Genomic DNA, 18,855 nt, shown 5'->3' on the forward strand with positions numbered 1-18,855 from the left:
CCTTCTCCAAGAAGCCCACCCATGTACCCCCATGTAAAGATGACTTCTTTAAAAGAACAGGATCCTACATCGGGCGCAAAACTAAGCACAAGAGTGTTGTGCTCATTGAATGAATTCTTGCCCATATCTATGCCACCATTGCAGTGTGTACGGAGCAGGAGACCCCCGAAACTCCACTTTCCCCAGACTTCAAAAGTCACAGCGCATTTTCCCCTATGTCCCCGCTGTCTGGAAACAATATCTACAAGCAACACCAGAGAGAGACAGTCCACCTGTCTCATCGGTTGCCAAGTGTAACGCAGCTCAGTCTGCTCGCGGGCGGTGTGCCGGGACACACAGAGTGACTGTGGTGGGTGTATAGCTCTCACTGAACGTATTAAGTAGGTGCTGGGCTCTGCAGTGAAAAACAGGCCTTTGTGCATGGCCCAGCACTCCCTTTATTATCTTTGGCCTGTACCTGTGTTATTGAGACACCCAGCCTCTGGCACTGCAGGCACTGGGGCGTCCGGGACAGCAGGCACACCCTTCTCCTGTGACAAACACAGGGCTGCCGATTGGCCGGCTAGGCGCGAACACCCGCCCACGGGCGACAGGTCACAGTGTGGTGGAACAAGTCTCTTCAGCTCTCAGCACACACTGGGCCTTTAAAGAGACAGGCACCCCTTTGAAACGCACTACCATTTTCTCTGCCTAAGCCACGCTTAGCTTGGTTCACCAACATCTCCCGGACAATAACACAGACAGTAGGCACCAGCAATCAGCTTGTCCAGTCACATAAAATTTCCCCATGCAGAGAAATGTGCAGAAGGGAACACAGAACACACAACCTCGCTTGCACTGAAAAGACATGGAGAGACAATTGGTCCTGTCAGCAAGTAAGTGTCCAAGGCACGGTGATTAAAATCAGTTCACCCAATTTCACATTTGATTGACAAAGCAGCACATACATGTTCTTTTATACGAATACCTTCAATGCCCTTTGGTGAGTAGTGTAGAAAAGGATTTCATGAACAACCAGCCTGACTGGACTGGTTCAACAGCCTCAAGCTGCTGAAGGTATTGAAATTCTGGTTTTGAGCATGTGGCACCAGATATTTGGCACTTCCTAAATTGATGACAAACCAGAGCAGTGCAGGTAGTTCTGCTATGAACCTGCATGTACAGAAGTCCAAAACCAAGGAGCACCTGCAGGCCAGGAGCCAGGGAGAAGCAAGGCACAGAAGGTTTTATATGTATTTTCTTTTTATTGCAAAACAGGAAACGGTTATCTATGCGGCTTGCATGCAAAGAAACTTTTAACCCATTTGCTCCTGGAGCTTATGTGCAACTTCACCAAGAGATCAAAATTTCTTTTAACAGATCTTCCCTAATAAGATAGCAAAGAGCAGTCTTATTAAGCAATAGACACTCAGTTCTGACCAGAGATTTAATATACAAAGAAAATTCTACAGCAATCTTAAGCCTGAAATAACACAACTGGACAAACAGTATTCATCCCTGTGTGATCTCTATCAAACCGAAACAGATCTGATAAACAAGCCCAACTGTGCTGGCAACTAGGTGGGCATGAATGCTGGTGCTACACTGGTAACAAATAGAATAAAAAACAGTGAAATGCTTTGAATAAGGGGCAGGGCACTTATTATTTTCAGGATTTCTTTTTAAACTCCTAGGCAGAGCAAAAGACATCACTAGTTGTCCAACATAGATATTGAAAACCCTCTGATTTTAGCGTTTAAAAAGATCGTCAAAGAACTTGTTCGCTGTCCTGAAAAAAGTTGAGGATAAACCTGCGATCTAGCGCTGCAAAACGGCAACACGCAGCACAGGGGTGTCCAGTATGTGCCGCATTAACAGAGGCTTGGCCAGTGGGCTTGCGAAACTCGTTCCCCACCTTGTTGCAACAGCCCATATAAGGCAATAAACCAGAAAAACAAGAATCCTGCTTTCATTACAAGACAAAACATTCAAAATAACACCCATACTCTTCAGTTAATCACCACGGATCTGTCAGTGCAATCAGTGTTCTGCATAAGAGTTGGCTGAACTGATGATGTTGGGAAAAGAAGTAACCACGTCTGTTAATTAACTGTACTTTTGACAAACTATCAATATAGCCCATGGCTTGAATCCACAAATGCCTGAGCTTACATTGGTTAATTCTCGCCGTGGAGCTTATGCAGAGTATCAAGCATTTCATTTAGAGAACGGCTTCACTTGAAGACACCAAATAACAACGGACATCACCAACAATTTCAGCCTCCCCTGCTGTGAAGAGCTCATGAAGTCAGGATATTGATGTTCCTGATGTTAAATGAGTCTCAAGGATTTAATGTGCTATAAGACTAAAACATTAAAAATACATTTTAAAGTGCTATGCCACAGGCTCACAAAAACAAATCTGTTAACATTTTACTTTACTGTAACTATCACAGACAGACACACATTAACAAGATAAAGCATTTTTTTATGACAAACCTTAAATGACTGGAGGTTTGTTCTCCATGTTAACGTCAAAATAAGCAGAAGAGTGGAACTTGAAAGTTAAAAATGGGAGAAATCCGAATAAAAACTTATGCGAAGAGCTCAGGAGAAGATAATCCTTGGATGTGCCAGAGAGCAGGCTGGAGCACTCTAAGAGAAGAGCCCTCAACCTGATCTCTCTCCCCGTGTAAAAAATAAAGAAAAGCAAAAGAAGAAGTAATGGCTGCTGTTTGAAATTAAAAGGAGAAGTGTGGTGTAGCAACTTGCTCTCTCACAGTGAGTCACTGAACACACAGCCACTCGCAGGGGCACCAGGGACACAGCATCCACACCTGGCCAATGAGGGGTGGGGGGTGGAGCTACTATGCAAATTAGCCCAGGTGAGCTCTGGGCAGGATGAAGATTGGCTGGAGCCAGAGTGGGGGAGGGGAGGAGGCAAAGCAAACTAATCAGCGAACTGCACCTGGATGTGCTAGACGAGCATGAGGCAGACAGCCTGCGAAAAAGGATGAGCAACACAGTACACCTCTGGCCTCTCACCAACTGACACCAACTGAATAGTGTAAAGAAAGGTCACCCACTGGATCAAACTCTCTCACACCTGCACCACAGGCACACCAGCAGCAAAGACATGTTTTCAGGAAAGCAAAGGGATAGCCAGTGATTGGTTTATACTAAATTTTCCAAACATGTGGCATTCAGATCTAGAGCCTCTGTAAAACCACAAAAGTTTGAATACAGTTTGTCACTCAGATCACCGTGAAAAAGGCCCCAGAAGTACAGTCAAAACAAGCAGTGGCGAAGGGCAGACCACTCCTTAAAACAACGGGCAGCAAAGGCTTCAAAAGTTTGTTTCCTTGGAAATGGCCCTGAGTTCAGACCAGGGCTGAGAGTTGATGCAAGGTCGCATCAGGGTACCTGGTGCTCCAGCCTACCTCGCCCAGCTCAACGCAAGCCCAGGGCATCAGAGCCAAGCGCTTCTCAGAGGACTCACTGTTCTGTGCAGAGTGCTTTCCACATGACCTTCAAGCACAAGCTGTTGACCAGGATAGTAAGGAAAAGGCAGGACACAGGTGATTGGAACAAAACTATTCACCTCCTCTTGAATGCAACATGAGAGGAACAGCAAAACATGCAGACAACATAAAACACTTGCATCTCTCATGATTTCACTTCTCAGTTTGTCTGTTTTTTTTGTAAACAAAGCCCTGACTGTTAAAAACATCACAGCACATCCGCTGCCAACAGGTAATACCTACAGTAGCTGCTCCACCTTTGGGCTCAAAAACAGAGAGCACAATGGCACTCTATCTCCCCAGGATTAGCTGACCACTGGTTTCCATTCGGATTGCAAACAGCTGCTGGCAGTGCTATTCATGGTGTCCACGCCTGTTCAAGTCCAGGTGGAGCCAACATACCTAGGCAACACAAAGAATATGTGAAAAAAGTGCATGTTGAGGCTTCTGTGATAGGAAGGATTAGTGCTCCTAATATAGAGGCCACACCCTCAGCGCCTTGCCCTACAGGGCACACTGTGCCACTACAACATGGTCGACACGTCGTCCCAGACAAAACAGGGCAACTAAAGGAGCTGAAAGAAACAGCCTTTGGCAGGATGTTTATTTCTCTCATTTTCGCAACAATATCCTCCAGAAGCTGGGAACCAGCAGCAAGGGCGTCGAACTGGGGGGGAGGAGGGATAAAGCCATTCGAATGGAAAACAACACCTGCGTCTAGAGCAGGAGCATCCAGACAGCAGGGATTGTGCCGGCCTGCTCCTACAGCCACAGAGAGAGGCTTCCAAGTTCAGACACGCAGGCTCACTGGAGCAAGGTCCTTCCACTGGAGCGTCTTAAAGGGCCCCGAGCCGCCGCAGACACGACCTCGCCTGGAACACACGACAGATGGATGTGGAGAAGCACAGGGTTCGGCCCGCAGGTAGTAAAAACATGAACTGTAAACACCAAATGGGAAATGCTGAGCAAGAAGAGGAGACACATTTACATCTTCTAGACAAGGTTGTACAGCAATAAAAAAATCAAACAAAATGCTAGAATATACAGTATACAGAGGATATATATATATAGATTTTATGTATAACACAATTTAAGTAAGTTGTCATTTAGAATATTATGTACAATTTTGGTCATCACTTTATTAAAAAAAGAGACGCATTCCAAGACTTTAAGGAATATCATACGCTGACTGTCGAAAGGAGCCGAACCATTTTGGTCTTGAACAGAGAAGACTGTGAGGGGACCTGGTACAAGTATTGTGATCCCTCAGAGGCCCTGAGAAAGGCAGCCCAGGACGTCTTCAAACTGAGCAGCAGCACACACCAGAGGGCACACGAGAGAACGACGAGGAAGTCCACGGAAAACCTGGAACAGGAGGCTCTTCTTGATCCACAGGGGTGTGAGAGTATGGAATAAGGTACCCAGCCATGTTGCTGAACCTCTGGCTTCTGTCTGGATAAGATCAATTAACCACTATCTACGAAGTGGGCCAAATGGCCTCAAGTTTGAAATGTTTCTCATGCTCTTATTCCACTGTTCCACTGAATCAGAGGTATTACCTACAGACAGCTTACATATTGTCTGTGTTGCTGTTCCAAGCCTGGGTCAAAATTTGCATTCGTTTTGCTAAAGGAAAATTATCTTTTTAGTGCAGACATACACATTATAATAGCTGGAGGCCCCGAGCTTGAAAATTAGTGAACTTATTAATTCCTCTTTATGCAGGTAGCTTTTGTCTTGATTCCAAAGCAATTGTATTTTCTTTAATGCCATGGCGATGACTGAAAAAACAGAACTAAAGGGGTCTTCAGTGACTTGTAAGAATGAAGACAGCAGACGTTCCCACAAGGAAGAGGAACCTGAGATCACTAGTTGCCATTTCTATTGATAAACTGCTTTGTTGCTTTGTTGTCATCATTACAAGTGAGTGTATTTGTATGACAGTCGTGGTGTGAGTGTTAACTTCTGTTTTTAATTCTCTAGGACAAGCTAATCTGCCCTACAGCTCAGACTAAGGCTCAGCCTTAACACTGCCACACACCTTTTGCTGAGCACATTTTTGGAAAGACAAGGACTGAAAGTGTTGGGGAGTCTGTGAAGGAGTGCAGTGGTTTTGGACCTAGCTGGAACAGAGAATCCCGCCTGTGTAATTAACAAATGGAATAGAGACTGTGTGGCATATTTTGGGGGCTATTTAATAGTGTTAAATCAGTCAAGCGCCACCGAGTCAATTTCTATCATAAACATCTCGTTTTTACAAGAAATTGGTCTAGTGCATCTGTTCCTCAAGGGGCAGCTCTTACATAATTGCACTGCTGGTTGCAAGAATCTGCTTCATAAAAAAATAACACTTTACGGTGTCTGTGTACTCTGCTGCTCTCGCTTAATGGTTTTAGCATCTTTCCCCACCAAAATGTGCAGCATTGCCTCTTCTAGTAAAACACTTGTTTTGAACGAGATTCCTTTTTGCAGTATAGCATCCCCGACACTATACTGGGGCATTAGGACCCACACAGACTGCAGGGAAAGCGCCCCCTACTGGCCCCACTACCACCTCTTCCAGCAGCAACCCTAGATTTTCCCAGGAGGTCTCATATCCAGGTACCAACCAAGCTCACACCTGCTGAGCTTCAGCAGGATGTCAGTTGTGAGTTGCAGGGTGATCTAGCTGCTGGCGGTATAAAAATATAAACAATTAATTGTAATCAATTGGTAATCTGTATATTAATGATGATCGGATATAATAACCTGCTGAGTAGTAAAGATTTTTATGGCAATTTACACATCATATGTGCATCACATCATCACATAATTTATTGCTGCTATGGTGCAATAAAAAGAAAAAGTATGCTGTAAGTTTCCCTTATCCTTTAATTTAAAAGGTAACTTTGCATATGGAATGACAAAATCCACAGGGAAAGAATATATACCTAGTGATTTTAAAGAACTGGGATTTAATCTGAGGTTTATTGGATTCGACTGACACGGAGCTGAATTAGTAGAATATATTCTTAATATATTCCAGAACTGCAACAGGTCCCATCCCCGGTCCTACTGCATGTGTTACACTGTGATGTCAGGCTTTTTTTGTATTAATTGATCAGTGTTCATAGACACGGGGTAAGAGAATCAGACCAGCAGAATGTGCCAATACACGTTAGCAGGTCCCCTGCACGTACACAATCATTGTTTACTGAAAATAATGATGATAAAAAAATGCACATCATAGACAATGAGCTCATATCTGGCAAGCAGCTGTTCTTCATTATCCTCTCCATAATGGAGGCTGAGAAGCACTTTCCTTTCTACTTTGTGGCAGCATCAGTGCCAAAGACCACATTCCCCCAGTTCTTCCCCTTGGCAGCCCAGCAATAATGTGTCCAGGACACATCAGAACAAAAGATTTCAACAACAGAAGCTACAAGACCAAAGGCTTTCTGAAACGAAAGGAAATGAGTGTGGAAACTGGTTTTGGTCTGCATGCTGTTCAGAAGAACTCAGAAATAAAAAGCTGACATTTTGTTCCCTTAACCAAAGGGTTCATTTCACTTCCTGCACAGCTGCTGACCAATGAACGCTTTCCTCATCAAGGCAACAGAAACAACCACAAGCTCAGCAGTACCTCACCGAGCTGCTGCACTGCAGAAGCACACCAGCGTACCACAAAAAGCAAAATAACTGACTGAAGACGCTTGCTGCAAGGGAAAAAATGTCAGGGAGTACTGGGAGGGGCCCCCCATTTAAACCAGAGGCAGTCAGCTGTGGCAGGTCCATTACAAACCCGTAATCCAGCTAATCTTCAGCACCTGGGTAAATAAAGCAGTCAAGCCAGTACTCATAGGAAGGAAGTCCTGAAATGTCCTGGAACTGAATGACAGTCCCGGTAACTGGTGGGCCTATATTTCTGCAGGTTTTCATTCTAACAAGCATGAAGCACATCACCACTAGCTAACTGGGAACCACTTAACAGCTTCTTCTAGATCTTCAGGGGCTGCTGCTTCGAAAACACCTAGAAAACCTGCAAAACACAAGGGCTGACTGGGAACAGATCTGCCCACCCCTGGATGAACAGCACAGAAAGGCAGAGTGCAAATGGAAGACATGCACTACTGCACACCACCACTAGGGGCATCAGCAGTCACTACCACTCATGAGCTGGGCCTCCTGCAGGTTAGCCACGTGACTGTCATGACTAAGTGCAAACACACGCCTTTCCTTTATAGCCTAAAAATAAAGACTGCTTAGTTTCATTTATTAAAAGCTCGGTAAGTAACCCCCACACCAACATGGAAAAAAAGCCACAGAAAAAATAGAGAGACAGTTTTTTTCCCCAGTGTGTCCAATTCTAAATACAGATACCACAATTTGGTACAGATACCTTAAATTAAATTAATATAACAGTCTATTATAATATTTAGACAATTACTAGCTCATTTAGGCTTAATTAATTAAAAGTTCATATAATCCCATCTGTCAACAACTCAGTCAACAATAATCAAAGAGCAAACGTGCTTATGAGACTATCAGAACAAAGAAAGATTACAAACAAGATGAGGCCATTCATTCCATCTGGGCTGTTTGATAGTTAGGAGCTAAATGAGCTGAGGATCTCATCCAGCTTTTCACTGAAAGAAGCCAAGTACTGGCTCCAGCAACATGGCTGTCAGCTTGTAACAGAGTGATCCCACAGTATTCACAAAACTAAACGACTTGCTTTTGTTGTGTTTTTTGTACACCCGTGCACTATTTTTGCTTAAGACTTTACATTTAAAAATCCAGGTTTATACCTCTTCTGTAACTGAAGCCATAATGTTGCATTAAAGACAGAGCAACAGATCCAATTTAAGCATGTTTTTCATTCATACACAAAAGGTTTGCAAAATCAAAGGTCATTCACACCTCTGTCAACAGACCCGGTGACTTTTGGTCTCATAAACTAGTTGCGATGGTGTATATCATCACTATCTGTGCCAGACTGCAGGCTGCTTATCAGAATCTCCGGAAGCCCATATAATAGCAATAACAGCACTCACAATAGGAAATGTTCTGCACAACACTCATTTTCAATAATTGTACACACAGTCTGATAAAAAATAAAGACAAAATTTAAAAAATAACACACACACTTAAAAAAGAAATCTAGGGGCACAGGGTTCCAGTCCCACAGACAAACAGAAGTCTTTTTTACTGGGTGCCAGCAGTGTAGGAGTCACTATTACTTGGGAACATCTGCTCTTCTACAGACAGGAGAGGCATGGGCAGTGGTGCTCAGCAGAGACACAGGAGAACATCGGATAAGATGATGAGGATGGTAAGGAAGCAAAAATGTGATTATGAAGTGCCTTTTATCTTCACGTGGACAAACGTACACTTTGCAAAAGAACCGTCTCTCTTACCTCCTTTAGGATAGCTTATAGACAAGATGCTAAAACTGCAGTCAAGAACTGCATGTCCACTCAATTTGAGCAAAGGGGGAGAAATATCTAATCTGGGTGCAATAAATTAAAATAACGATAACCATTAAGTAGTGTGTAAACATGACTTCAACCTCAGCACTCTCCCATAAGTCCCTGCCTCCGAGTGTAGAAGAGCATCTCTGACCTTGAGCTGTCTCTGGCTGGGCTGCAGCAAATTCCCATCCATCACCAGCTACGCCCCAGACTGAGGGCACCCAGACCCTTCGGCTGCACAGCTATCCCGCCTGCCTGTTTGTAAGTCAGAAAGGAGGGAGGGAGGAATGTCACAGAGGGAAAGAGAGCAGAACACTGAGTGAAAGGAGATTTTATTATTGGGTGTTTTTAAAATGACAGGTGAAAGTGAGGGAGCAAATCTTACCCAATACCAGACACAAACCAGGGACACAAGCACACAGGGCAACATGGGAGCTCGCTCATAAACAGGCCCTCATAACTCCTCTTCACAGGTCCCACAGATGAATTCCCTTCATGGTCCAGGAAGACAAGGCTGCTTCACAGCCAGGGGCTGCCACTGCCAAGCTCTTGTGCCCTCAGCAGATCAATACAGGAGTCCAGTCACCACCACTGAGTGACATACTAACACTACAGCAGCGTGGGCAGGCCTGGTGCACAGTCCCCTGTCATTAACACGAACACACAGAGAGGGTCCAAGATGACATAGGCCAGACTCCTGCCACTTGGAAGAGGCTCGGATTCTGAGCTGCTGGCTTCCTCTCTTACTATAATCAGGGTTTTCCAGTAATGAGTATTGGAATGGAATGAGTTCTGGAGGAGAAAGACAGAGGAAACTCTGCGGATTGCAAGAAGAAAATAAGATTCTAAGATTTAAATAATTATCTGAAAAAGACCTGGGTGTTTTTGTTCACACATTATTTAGTTTACCTCTTCTAGACACTGTGGAGGAGGGGCAATAAAAAAGCTAACATGAAAATAGATACAGTAGTTATGAGTGTAGAATTTAAATCGAGAGATATTATGTGAAGATTGTTCCACGCACTAGTAAAACCTCGTTGAGAATATTGTGTACTGTTTTGGTCACCAAAATACGAAAACGATATTGCTGCTCTGGAATGAGTCCAAGGGAGGACAACAAATACATTCCTGACCTTAAAGGCAAAGGCCCGCTTTAACAGACCAGAAGAACTGAGGCTTCATAGTCCTAGCAACCCTGATTCCAGTTTTCACAATTCTCAACAATTCTCCTGGACCTCTTCAGAATCAAAAGCGAAACACGAACCAGAGGACACGTGTGGAGATTATGGGGAAGTGCCTTTAAAACCGAGAGCAGGAGGCACTCATTTACCCACTGAGCTGTGGAAATATAGAACAAGCTGCCCAACCCCAGCTTCTTTCTAGAAGCAGCTGGACAAGGTCCTCAGATTAAAAACCTACGTACTTGCAACCAAACAAACTAGTGTCAGGAAAGGCTGGCTCTTGCAAGTAACTTTTCTGTGTTCTTATGAAACCGTTCCAGCCAGCCCAAGGGATCTTCTTTCATTCACAGTCACAGCAGAAGCACTCCCTCCAAAAAAAATTTGAAATATCACATTTTTTAAAACTACTACTGCTTCTACAAACAATAAAAATACCCCACAGTGCAATGCAAATCTAAAGCAATGTTAAGACAGCAGACTCACAAGAGAGCCCGCAGAAATTAAAGGCTTTCTCCGACCAGCTTACTCCTCGCATAGCAAGAACGCAGACAATTACTGTCCTCCCTCTCCGACAGGAAAACTGGAGATGAGGGTCAGCCCTGAGGCTAGCTGCTTTCTGACCAGGTAATTCTGGTAATTCTGACCAGGTAATGTGTTGTGTGTGTTAAGCTGCTGTTGCACTGCAATTTCCCTCACGGGATCAATAAAGTATCTATCTATCTATTCCCCTTGAGCAGAGAGAGAGTTTGGAATGTCACAAGTGGGGGAAACAGGTGTTGCAGCCTTCGCAGACAAGAATGTCTGAAGGCCCCGACGTGGACACCGTATCTGTGACTAAAGCTGGCCTGCTGATGTTAAAACATGGGACAGCAACAGCCGGAACGGCAGCAGAGAAACAGAACAGGAAGCCAGTGGATGGACAGAGCAGTGGTTGCCAGCACCAGCAGGAGGACACAGAGAAACAGGGGGAAACCAAGATGGCAGCATGGGTACAGTCACATGAGGTCAAATGTGATGAGTGGAGAAGGTAGCTTCCGCGCTCGGCTGTGATCACACGACATCAGTCAGTAACGATTCCTTTTTACGTGGCCGATTACTACGCAGGTTAAATGTTTAAACCTTCAAAGGGCCAATTCTCTTTTTTCCTTTGCTCCTGGTTAAAACAGAGAGTGCAGCAATGCGTCACATGAAGATGATGTTTCAGATGATCCTATATCCGAGACAGGTGTTTCTCTTCCGCCCCCTGCACACAGTGCTGCTGCAAACTTCTATTACAAAATTTAAGACAAGTGTTTTCTTTCTTCAGCACCGATGCTCAGAGGAGTGAAGCAAGTCCCTTGTCAAGCCAGCCGCTGAGACTATCCTAGGTTTAGCTGCTAAAACTTCTAATAAAATAGAGAGCATGAAATACAAATGACGGTCTTATCCTTCTGTACTGCTGCAGACAAAAAAACAATAAGATATTTGAACTACCGTAATCCAGCATGGCGCACTGATCTGAAGTGATACCAGAGCCCTGAGCCCTTCCCAGAAACAGAAGACGGCAGACTGGGGTATTTAACACTGAAGCTTTAATACAGCAGCCTGCCACCTCCTCACCAGATCAGAACATCCGATACATTCAGTTCCTGCTACATCATCTAAAAATACCTGTTTGGGGCTACAGAAGCCACAGGGGTGTGGTGACACCGAGCACGGAATATTAAGCAACATGAAAGATGCTAGGCAGCCTGAGAAAGGGCACACTGGCTGAAGAGCACACGACCCCAGACTCCTTCTCAGTTCCACGTCACGTGTGGGTTCAAGCACAGGCAGTAAGTAACACTGGAAACAAAAGGCTGCCTTCCACAGCATCCCGACAGACACCAGCGGGAACAGCACAACCCTGCACTCGTGTACCGCTGGCTTGGACCCCTCTGTAGACACACAAACACAGTGTGCTGGGACTGTGCCGCAACGTGCCATCCTCTACCGTCTGTTTTTCTACTGACTGGGATTGTGTACGACAGGACCCAACTGTTACTTTCCTCCATAGTGTCAAGGGTTGTGTGGAATGGAAACTACGATCACATCTTAGCATTTAAATCTCTGATGGTTTGTTTTATTTTCCCTCCTGTTTTGTCTTCTTACGAATGGATCTGGCGGAGAGAGAGCTCTGGCACTCTGGCAGCAGTGCCCACTGGGAGCCAGGTTGCCAGCTGGCAAAGCCTGGCAGAAGACAGGCTCACTGCCCAGGCTGTGATAAAAACCAGCGAGAGTCTGTAGAGAACCAGCTGGCACACAGGGGTTTACAGACAGAGAGAAGGAAGCTACTCAAGGGTTCACTCATCACGCTCATTGTAGCACAGTTTAAAAGAAGAAGGCTGCCTGTCTACATGAAAAAGTCCAAATAACAGTTTTGACAATGCATGTTATAGAGTTTAAGATCTCAGCAGAAGAGAGCTTTGACTGTCTCTTTTCAAAACTACCCCCCCAACACACACAACACACGGACTTACAAACTACATAGGGCACTTAATACCCTATTCTTAAATTAATGTTTGAAAGCGCTCATTTTTGTGTCATTTCAACCATAGCTCAACAAGAGAAATAGAGTGTGATCCCAAGACCAGTTTAGCTGAAAAAAGAACCTTTGTCTTTCCTAGGAAGTTTTAACTCTTGACAACATATACTGCAGCATATTTCAGTAACCATTCTCGCTAATTGGCAGTACTTTAACAGAAGCTACTCTACCCCTCAAGAACAACTGAAAGCCAATTCTATGCATCCTCACATTTGCATTTTTATTACAGTGTGAAAATTGTATCCGTCACTGTCACGGGCACGCATTTAAAGGAATGTCGATATTATACTCCTTAAGAGAGGTGATTTAAAAAGAAAGTATCATTTGCCAAACTTCTAGAGGTATGTTCTCCACATTCCAGCCCCACAGAGTTACAGTATTATAAGCCACAAATTATAGAACTAAAAAATACAACAAATGACAAGCTGAAAAAGGAAAAGAAATTCTAAAAGTTCCCACATTTATTTTCAATACACAGCAGTACAGAGACATCTGAGGAAGTTTCCCCAAGTCAAATACAGTCACACAAGCTACAAGCAGAATTCCCCTGGCTTCCCTCACCTGTGCTGGTGATGTTGTATTTCATTAAACAATCTGTTATCTACCCCAGAAACGAAACTCAGGTGACATCAGGCCTTTTCTGCCTGATTCTCGGGCAAAAATGAGGAACAGAACGCGGGCAGTTCCTCATTGGGCTTCAACAGAAGCAGGCTTTTGTCATTCAGCCTACAATGTTCTCAACTTCTCAGTCTGAAATAAGGAAGTTTTGTATTATATATATATGCATCTCTTTGTCTGCTGTTCCACTATTGATATTTTTATAAGCACTTTTCAAAAGCAGCAGAAACAATAAACTAGTCTATTTATGTCTTTAAAGTGAAGCCCTGTCAGCTCGTGTCCCACAGCTCTGTGAGAGTGGGTCATCTAACTCGGCTAAACAAGACCGAATGTCCTTGAGACACCCCTTCATTCCTTTCCTTTCCTTGATGCACAAATTAGATTCAACTTCATAACAAATCAGGCAAGATTTACACGGTGATGGTGGTATCAGTGAGATGTAGAGGCTGTGAGATGAGTTTATTAGTGCTTTAATTCAGAACATAGTCCACATTGTAAGTGGGGTTGTGCCTTCATTTCAAACAGTCCAGCCTTTACACCTAACGGCCCAACAAAACACCTGAGCAAACATCGCCACCTGGAGGCAAAAGATGCAGTTACTGTCATAATGGCAATTACCAGCATCAGGTTCCTAAGATGGAAATCACTACTGTGGCTGTTCCACACAAACTCTGAGGCGTGGTGACTGGCCAGCAGACATCTTTTCTAAAGAACAGATGTAAAGATCTAAAGATCATGTACGGAAGAGCCAGTCTGAGCTCTGTCAGTCTGTCAGCACAACAGCAGCCTCTCTTGTTTTATTAAAGAGACCCAGGCTTGTCTGCACTCTCAGCTCCAATCATAACAGGGGTTCCATGTCCTGCTTCCAGAGACTCACATACCTGAGCTTAATGATCCTAACCATAGGTTTAAATTGACCTCTTTAACTGTCTTCAGTTTATAAACAAGCAGGAGGGTGCCTTTTAACTATTGTGTTTCGTAAGTAACTGAAACTCTCCAGCCTTCCAGAGAAAAAAAAAACATGCAAAGTTTCCAGCTAAACAACTTTTTGGTTCGGTAAGCATTAAGTAAAGAGCTAATCTTTAACCAGCAAGTGTGAGAGTCTCCAGGAACAGGACTAGGAATCTCCAGCTAATAAAATCAAGAATTCCGCAAAATTCATGGAACTTTTCATAAAACGTGCACACATAATCGCACATTGCACAGAAACAGGCCGGTCACCGCTGCCTAGCAGATCATGTGTGTATTGGAATATACCACAGTGAAAACCCAGAAGTACTGTATAAACATGAAAGAGGTCCACTGCTGTCTGTACTGCAGCGCCTTCCTCCAGGCTGTGGGCACTGTGCTGGCAGTGACATCAGAGTCACTCACCACAGAGAGTTCCCGGCCTCCATCAGCCCCTCTGACAGCCCTGCTCTTTCAGCCCAGTTGAAGAGACTATCAGCCGCTCTCTAATGCTCCCCTTTACATTCTCCAGCATTTTAATCCCAGCCGTCTTTGATGAAAGGCAAAGGAGGTTGGCTCAAAGTCCCTTTGTGCCGAGAAAGCCCTCCAGCCAAGAGCTCAAAGGCGGAGTGGGGTCGGCGCACATGACTGCTGGAAACAGCAGGGCAGGGAGGGAGGGGCACGAAGGAGCCGGAGAGGGAAGGGGCTCAGGCCACCATGGGCCAGGGACCCACTCTGCTCCAGACGGGTATATTTAGAAGCTCCTATTGAGGATAATTAATGTCAGAAGACTGAGATTTCCAATTATCTGTCGGCCACAGTGAGGAGACAGTCAGCAGGGATGACCAATCTGTGGAGAGGCTGTGCAGCACAGGCGGGCTCTGACACCGGCGCAGAGCGGTCACACGCACTCCTGGCGGAGGGCAGCAGACAAATACCTCACAGCACTTGCCTTTTCTCACACCAGCAGTTTCAATTCTCTCCTCCCCCGGAAAGGTCAGCTTCCCCAGAAGTGAATTATTGATTTTTCTTGCATTGCTCAGAGCACGAAAGCATTCATCGGTGTTATCTGTACGCAGCCTGACTGCACCATATACAAACACAGTACTGTGACACATCAACACAGGGCCGCGTAACCACAGTACAAGATCATCTGAGGAGAAGCAGCTATCAGCACCTTCCTGAGAATCGCCGTCTGCTTGCCTTGTCCTCTTTAAAACAGAATCGTTTATTGTTTTTCAAAAGAGGAGATAAGGAGGTGCCAGCGCAGAGAAACACTGGCACCAGCAGATCATTTAGATCTTGGATACAGACCGAGGTGCTCTGCATGGTGTCGTGCATTCACAGAATATTTAACATTTCTGTTAATGGAGCGCAGTAGGAAAGGAAAAAAGATCTGTCCCTCTTTAATTTAGAAACCACCCGAGTTTCTTCTTTCGCTAGGACTGAACAGTACTACAACACGGCAGGTCGACTGCCCATCCATCACGCACATTCGTTAACAACATAAAAGTAAGGCACGCTGGAAATCAGGCGGCTGTATTTTACAGAACTCCAGTTTTCTCACAATTCCCAGGGAACACCCTTTCCGGGAATCCCGGGTAATTTTATTCGGGGAAAATTCCGAGTGCTGGGGCGATGTGCTATATCTGTACATCCCCACGACTTCAAAAGTCAAGTTTAATGTACGGTACAGCGCTTGTCAACGCATTCAGCGCCTATTGCTGTACTGTGATAACTGCAAACATTTGGGTTGAAATGCCAAAACTCAGCGAAAACACAGGGCTGGGACAAGCATCTTAATAAAGTTTAAAGCAAACAAATGAGCGACCTCAGCGACGGATAAGAAGCACCGTCAGTCCGCTATAAATAAAAAATATTAAGTAGATATAGAATTGAAAGAGACACTAGTTTATGTTCATGCTAAGAGGGCGACGTTAAAATGAATGGGAAAATTCCCAGAACACCATTATGTCAGCAAATTCATACCACTTTGTGACTCAGTCTCGCCAAGAGCAGATTTTGGAAGTTTCTTCTGATGTAGTTCAGCTAATTCAAAGTTTTACCAAAGCGTCACGCACAAAACGCACCCATTCTATAAAACAGCCCTGCCAGCGAGAGCACACTCACATGATCACAGCGAATTCCTTCAGCCCGTTCAGTCCGGACCCTGGGAAGAACTAAGACTCAGTCGCTCCCAGTCCTGGCTGGGTAGTTTCAGTGTTTAAAAGCCAGTAAATGCTTGGGGATTTCCTAGCGCCGACCTCCGTCTATTGGCTGGCGTGGGCGAGTCACATTTTTTCCACAACATTGGCCAAAAGCCACATTAGGAAGCCTCAATGAAATGCAAGTCATTAAAAAAAAAACTATTCAAATCTTTGTCATTTTATAACTTTGAAAAAAAATAATATGCCAATTGATCTATTTCGGAAGCTGTACTCTACATAATATATAAAACTCAGTAGCCGGTATCATGTCCTAGAATTTTAATTAGGTTTTGAGAATTATACTCTTTTCAAGTGAGTTGACAATTTGCTGCCGGTGCCTGTTCTTATCAGCGCTCCTCCGCGCCCCGCCTAGCCCGGGGTTATTCTGACAGAAAGGCAGAGGAGGAGCGCAGTTTCGGAGCATTGCAAAATAATTTCAGACAGCCGGCAATCGTTTTAAAGGACCCTGAACAAATTCAATAACACGGTTTCTGTAGCGTGCATTAGCTAAAGACTTTTATCGATTGACCTTTTACAGCTTTTCTTTAAAATGCGATAAAACGAGTCGCTGGCTGCCATGCTAGTCAGGGCTATAGCAGCAATTGCTTTGAGTTAATTTTTCAAAACGGGCGTCGACATTTGTGAATTAGAAAAAAAACAACATTACAAAATGTTTATTAGTACCCCTACGAAAGGGTAACAAAACAACCCGTTCCCATACCGGGAGTCGAACCCGGGCCGCCTGGGTGAAAACCAGGAATCCTAACCGCTAGACCATATGGGAGCTCATAGACCAGTCTCTTCACAGATGGTTATTAGATTCGTCTATGTGCACTTAACGTTACATCAATTAGGTGCGATCTGGGTTCTTTCCTATGCGTGGGATATATTATACTGCCGTTTCTGAAGCCCGATAGAGCTACATCGCTGAAGCAGGGCAAGGCAGGGCAGCACTGGTGCGGAAGACAAACCGCCTGCTGCCGTAAGTGACGCTGGTCGACCAGTAGGTTGCGCTCGTCCGCTCAACTAGAATTTCTAGACCAAAGCCACTGCATGATAAGGGGTCACTGTGCTGTTAGGGAACCCATCCTTCGGATATGATACACCAAACTCTAGATCACTTCAACCTGGGAAATGTGCCGGCACCACGCGGGTCAGGCTCACTAAACACACCGCTCCACGCCGTGAGCAAGATTCGACAACAGACAACCACGCTCATTGCAGCCACTTTCATCAAGAGCTTATATACTATTTGTTTTAGTCTTAATTGCAGGGGTGGAGCATTTCAGAGAGCCAATCCAAATCACAACGACAAGTGGAGTACCGTGTGCCTTGCTCATCTCAGTTGGTCCATGTAAGCCCCCCACTGCACAGCTATAAACGCGACTATCAGTTGAATCACAGATGAGACACAGCATCCTTTCCCCACCTAGTGTTGGCCTTCGGTAGTGCAGTGTAAGGATTTCCCGCTTGAAAAAGATCAGCAAAGAACACTTGTGAAAGACACCCGCTCCCTCTACTGGCAGACTGATAATAGTACAAGACCTCAGTATAATAAAAATAGTAATTTCCTTATTTATATAGCGCTTTTCTGGACACCCCAGGCAACTGGGACTCCTCATCCAATGTGCAGCCCCACCTGGATGATGCACTGGCAGCCATAGTGCACCAGAACACTCCCCACACACCAGCTCTCAGTGGGAAGGAGAGCAGAGATATAGCCAGTTCACAGATGGGCTTTATTAAGAGGCCATGATTGGTAAAGGGCCGGGAAAAATTTGCCCTGGACACTGGGGTAACACCCCTACTCTTTTCAAGAAATGCCCTCCACAGAGTCAGGACCTTGGTTTTACATCTCATCTAAAGGACAGCGCCTTTTTACAGGGGCATTGGGAACCACAGAGACCCCAGGGTGAGCACCCCCCACTGGCCCCACTAACACCTCTTCCAGCTGCAACCTTAGCTTTCCCAGCAGGTCTCTCATCCAGGTACTGACCAGTCTCACACCTGCTCCGTTCCAGCAGGATGTCAGTTGTGAGTTGCAGACTGATATAGCTGCTGGCAATATACAGCATCTTTACACTGAACATCAAGATAAAGCTGTTTATGCTCACACAAAGCATTTTTATTTTTTTAATAAAGAATATGGACTGATCAATTGTTGACATTTTGATTAATTGATCATGACACATCCAAATGACTGATGGCGTAAAACTGCATCAACACTAAGGCAGCTCCTGAGTGGCCACAGCTGCTGTGTGACGAGCCTGGTGAAGACTGAACGGAGGTGCTATACTGATCAAGTCCGGGCACCTCATGCTGCCCTTCCTGATGCAGGCGGGTGACAAACATTCTCATAACGCTTGTGTACCAACTGCTGTCTCGCCC

At 44.9% G+C, this 18,855-nt stretch overlaps 1 protein-coding gene and 1 non-coding gene across 5 annotated transcripts in view; both read right to left on the minus strand.

Moving 5' to 3' along the window:
- The window catches only part of elf1 (E74-like ETS transcription factor 1), a 53,562-nt gene extending 37,103 nt beyond the window's left edge, over positions 1–16,459 (minus strand). The window contains exon 1 of one of the 4 annotated variants that reach the window (XM_088925079.1): positions 16,391–16,459. The gene's annotated coding sequence lies outside the window, so the exon portion shown is untranslated. Of the gene's footprint in view, positions 1–2,478; positions 2,786–3,743; positions 3,780–9,101; positions 9,128–16,390 lie in introns of those variants that run through there. The other 3 variants (XM_088925081.1, XM_088925080.1, XM_088925078.1) reach the window with 3 other exon arrangements.
- A 720-nt stretch (positions 16,460–17,179) lies between these two features.
- On the minus strand, positions 17,180–17,251 carry trnae-uuc (transfer RNA glutamic acid (anticodon UUC)). Its single transcript has one exon. It is a non-coding gene; the product is annotated as a tRNA-Glu (tRNA).
- Positions 17,252–18,855: the final 1,604 nt, after the last annotated feature.

The sequence above is a fragment of the Atractosteus spatula genome, chromosome 9, assembly GCF_055471065.1.
Source record: "Atractosteus spatula isolate fAtrSpa1 chromosome 9, fAtrSpa1.hap1, whole genome shotgun sequence".
NCBI lineage: Eukaryota > Metazoa > Chordata > Actinopteri > Semionotiformes > Lepisosteidae > Atractosteus > Atractosteus spatula.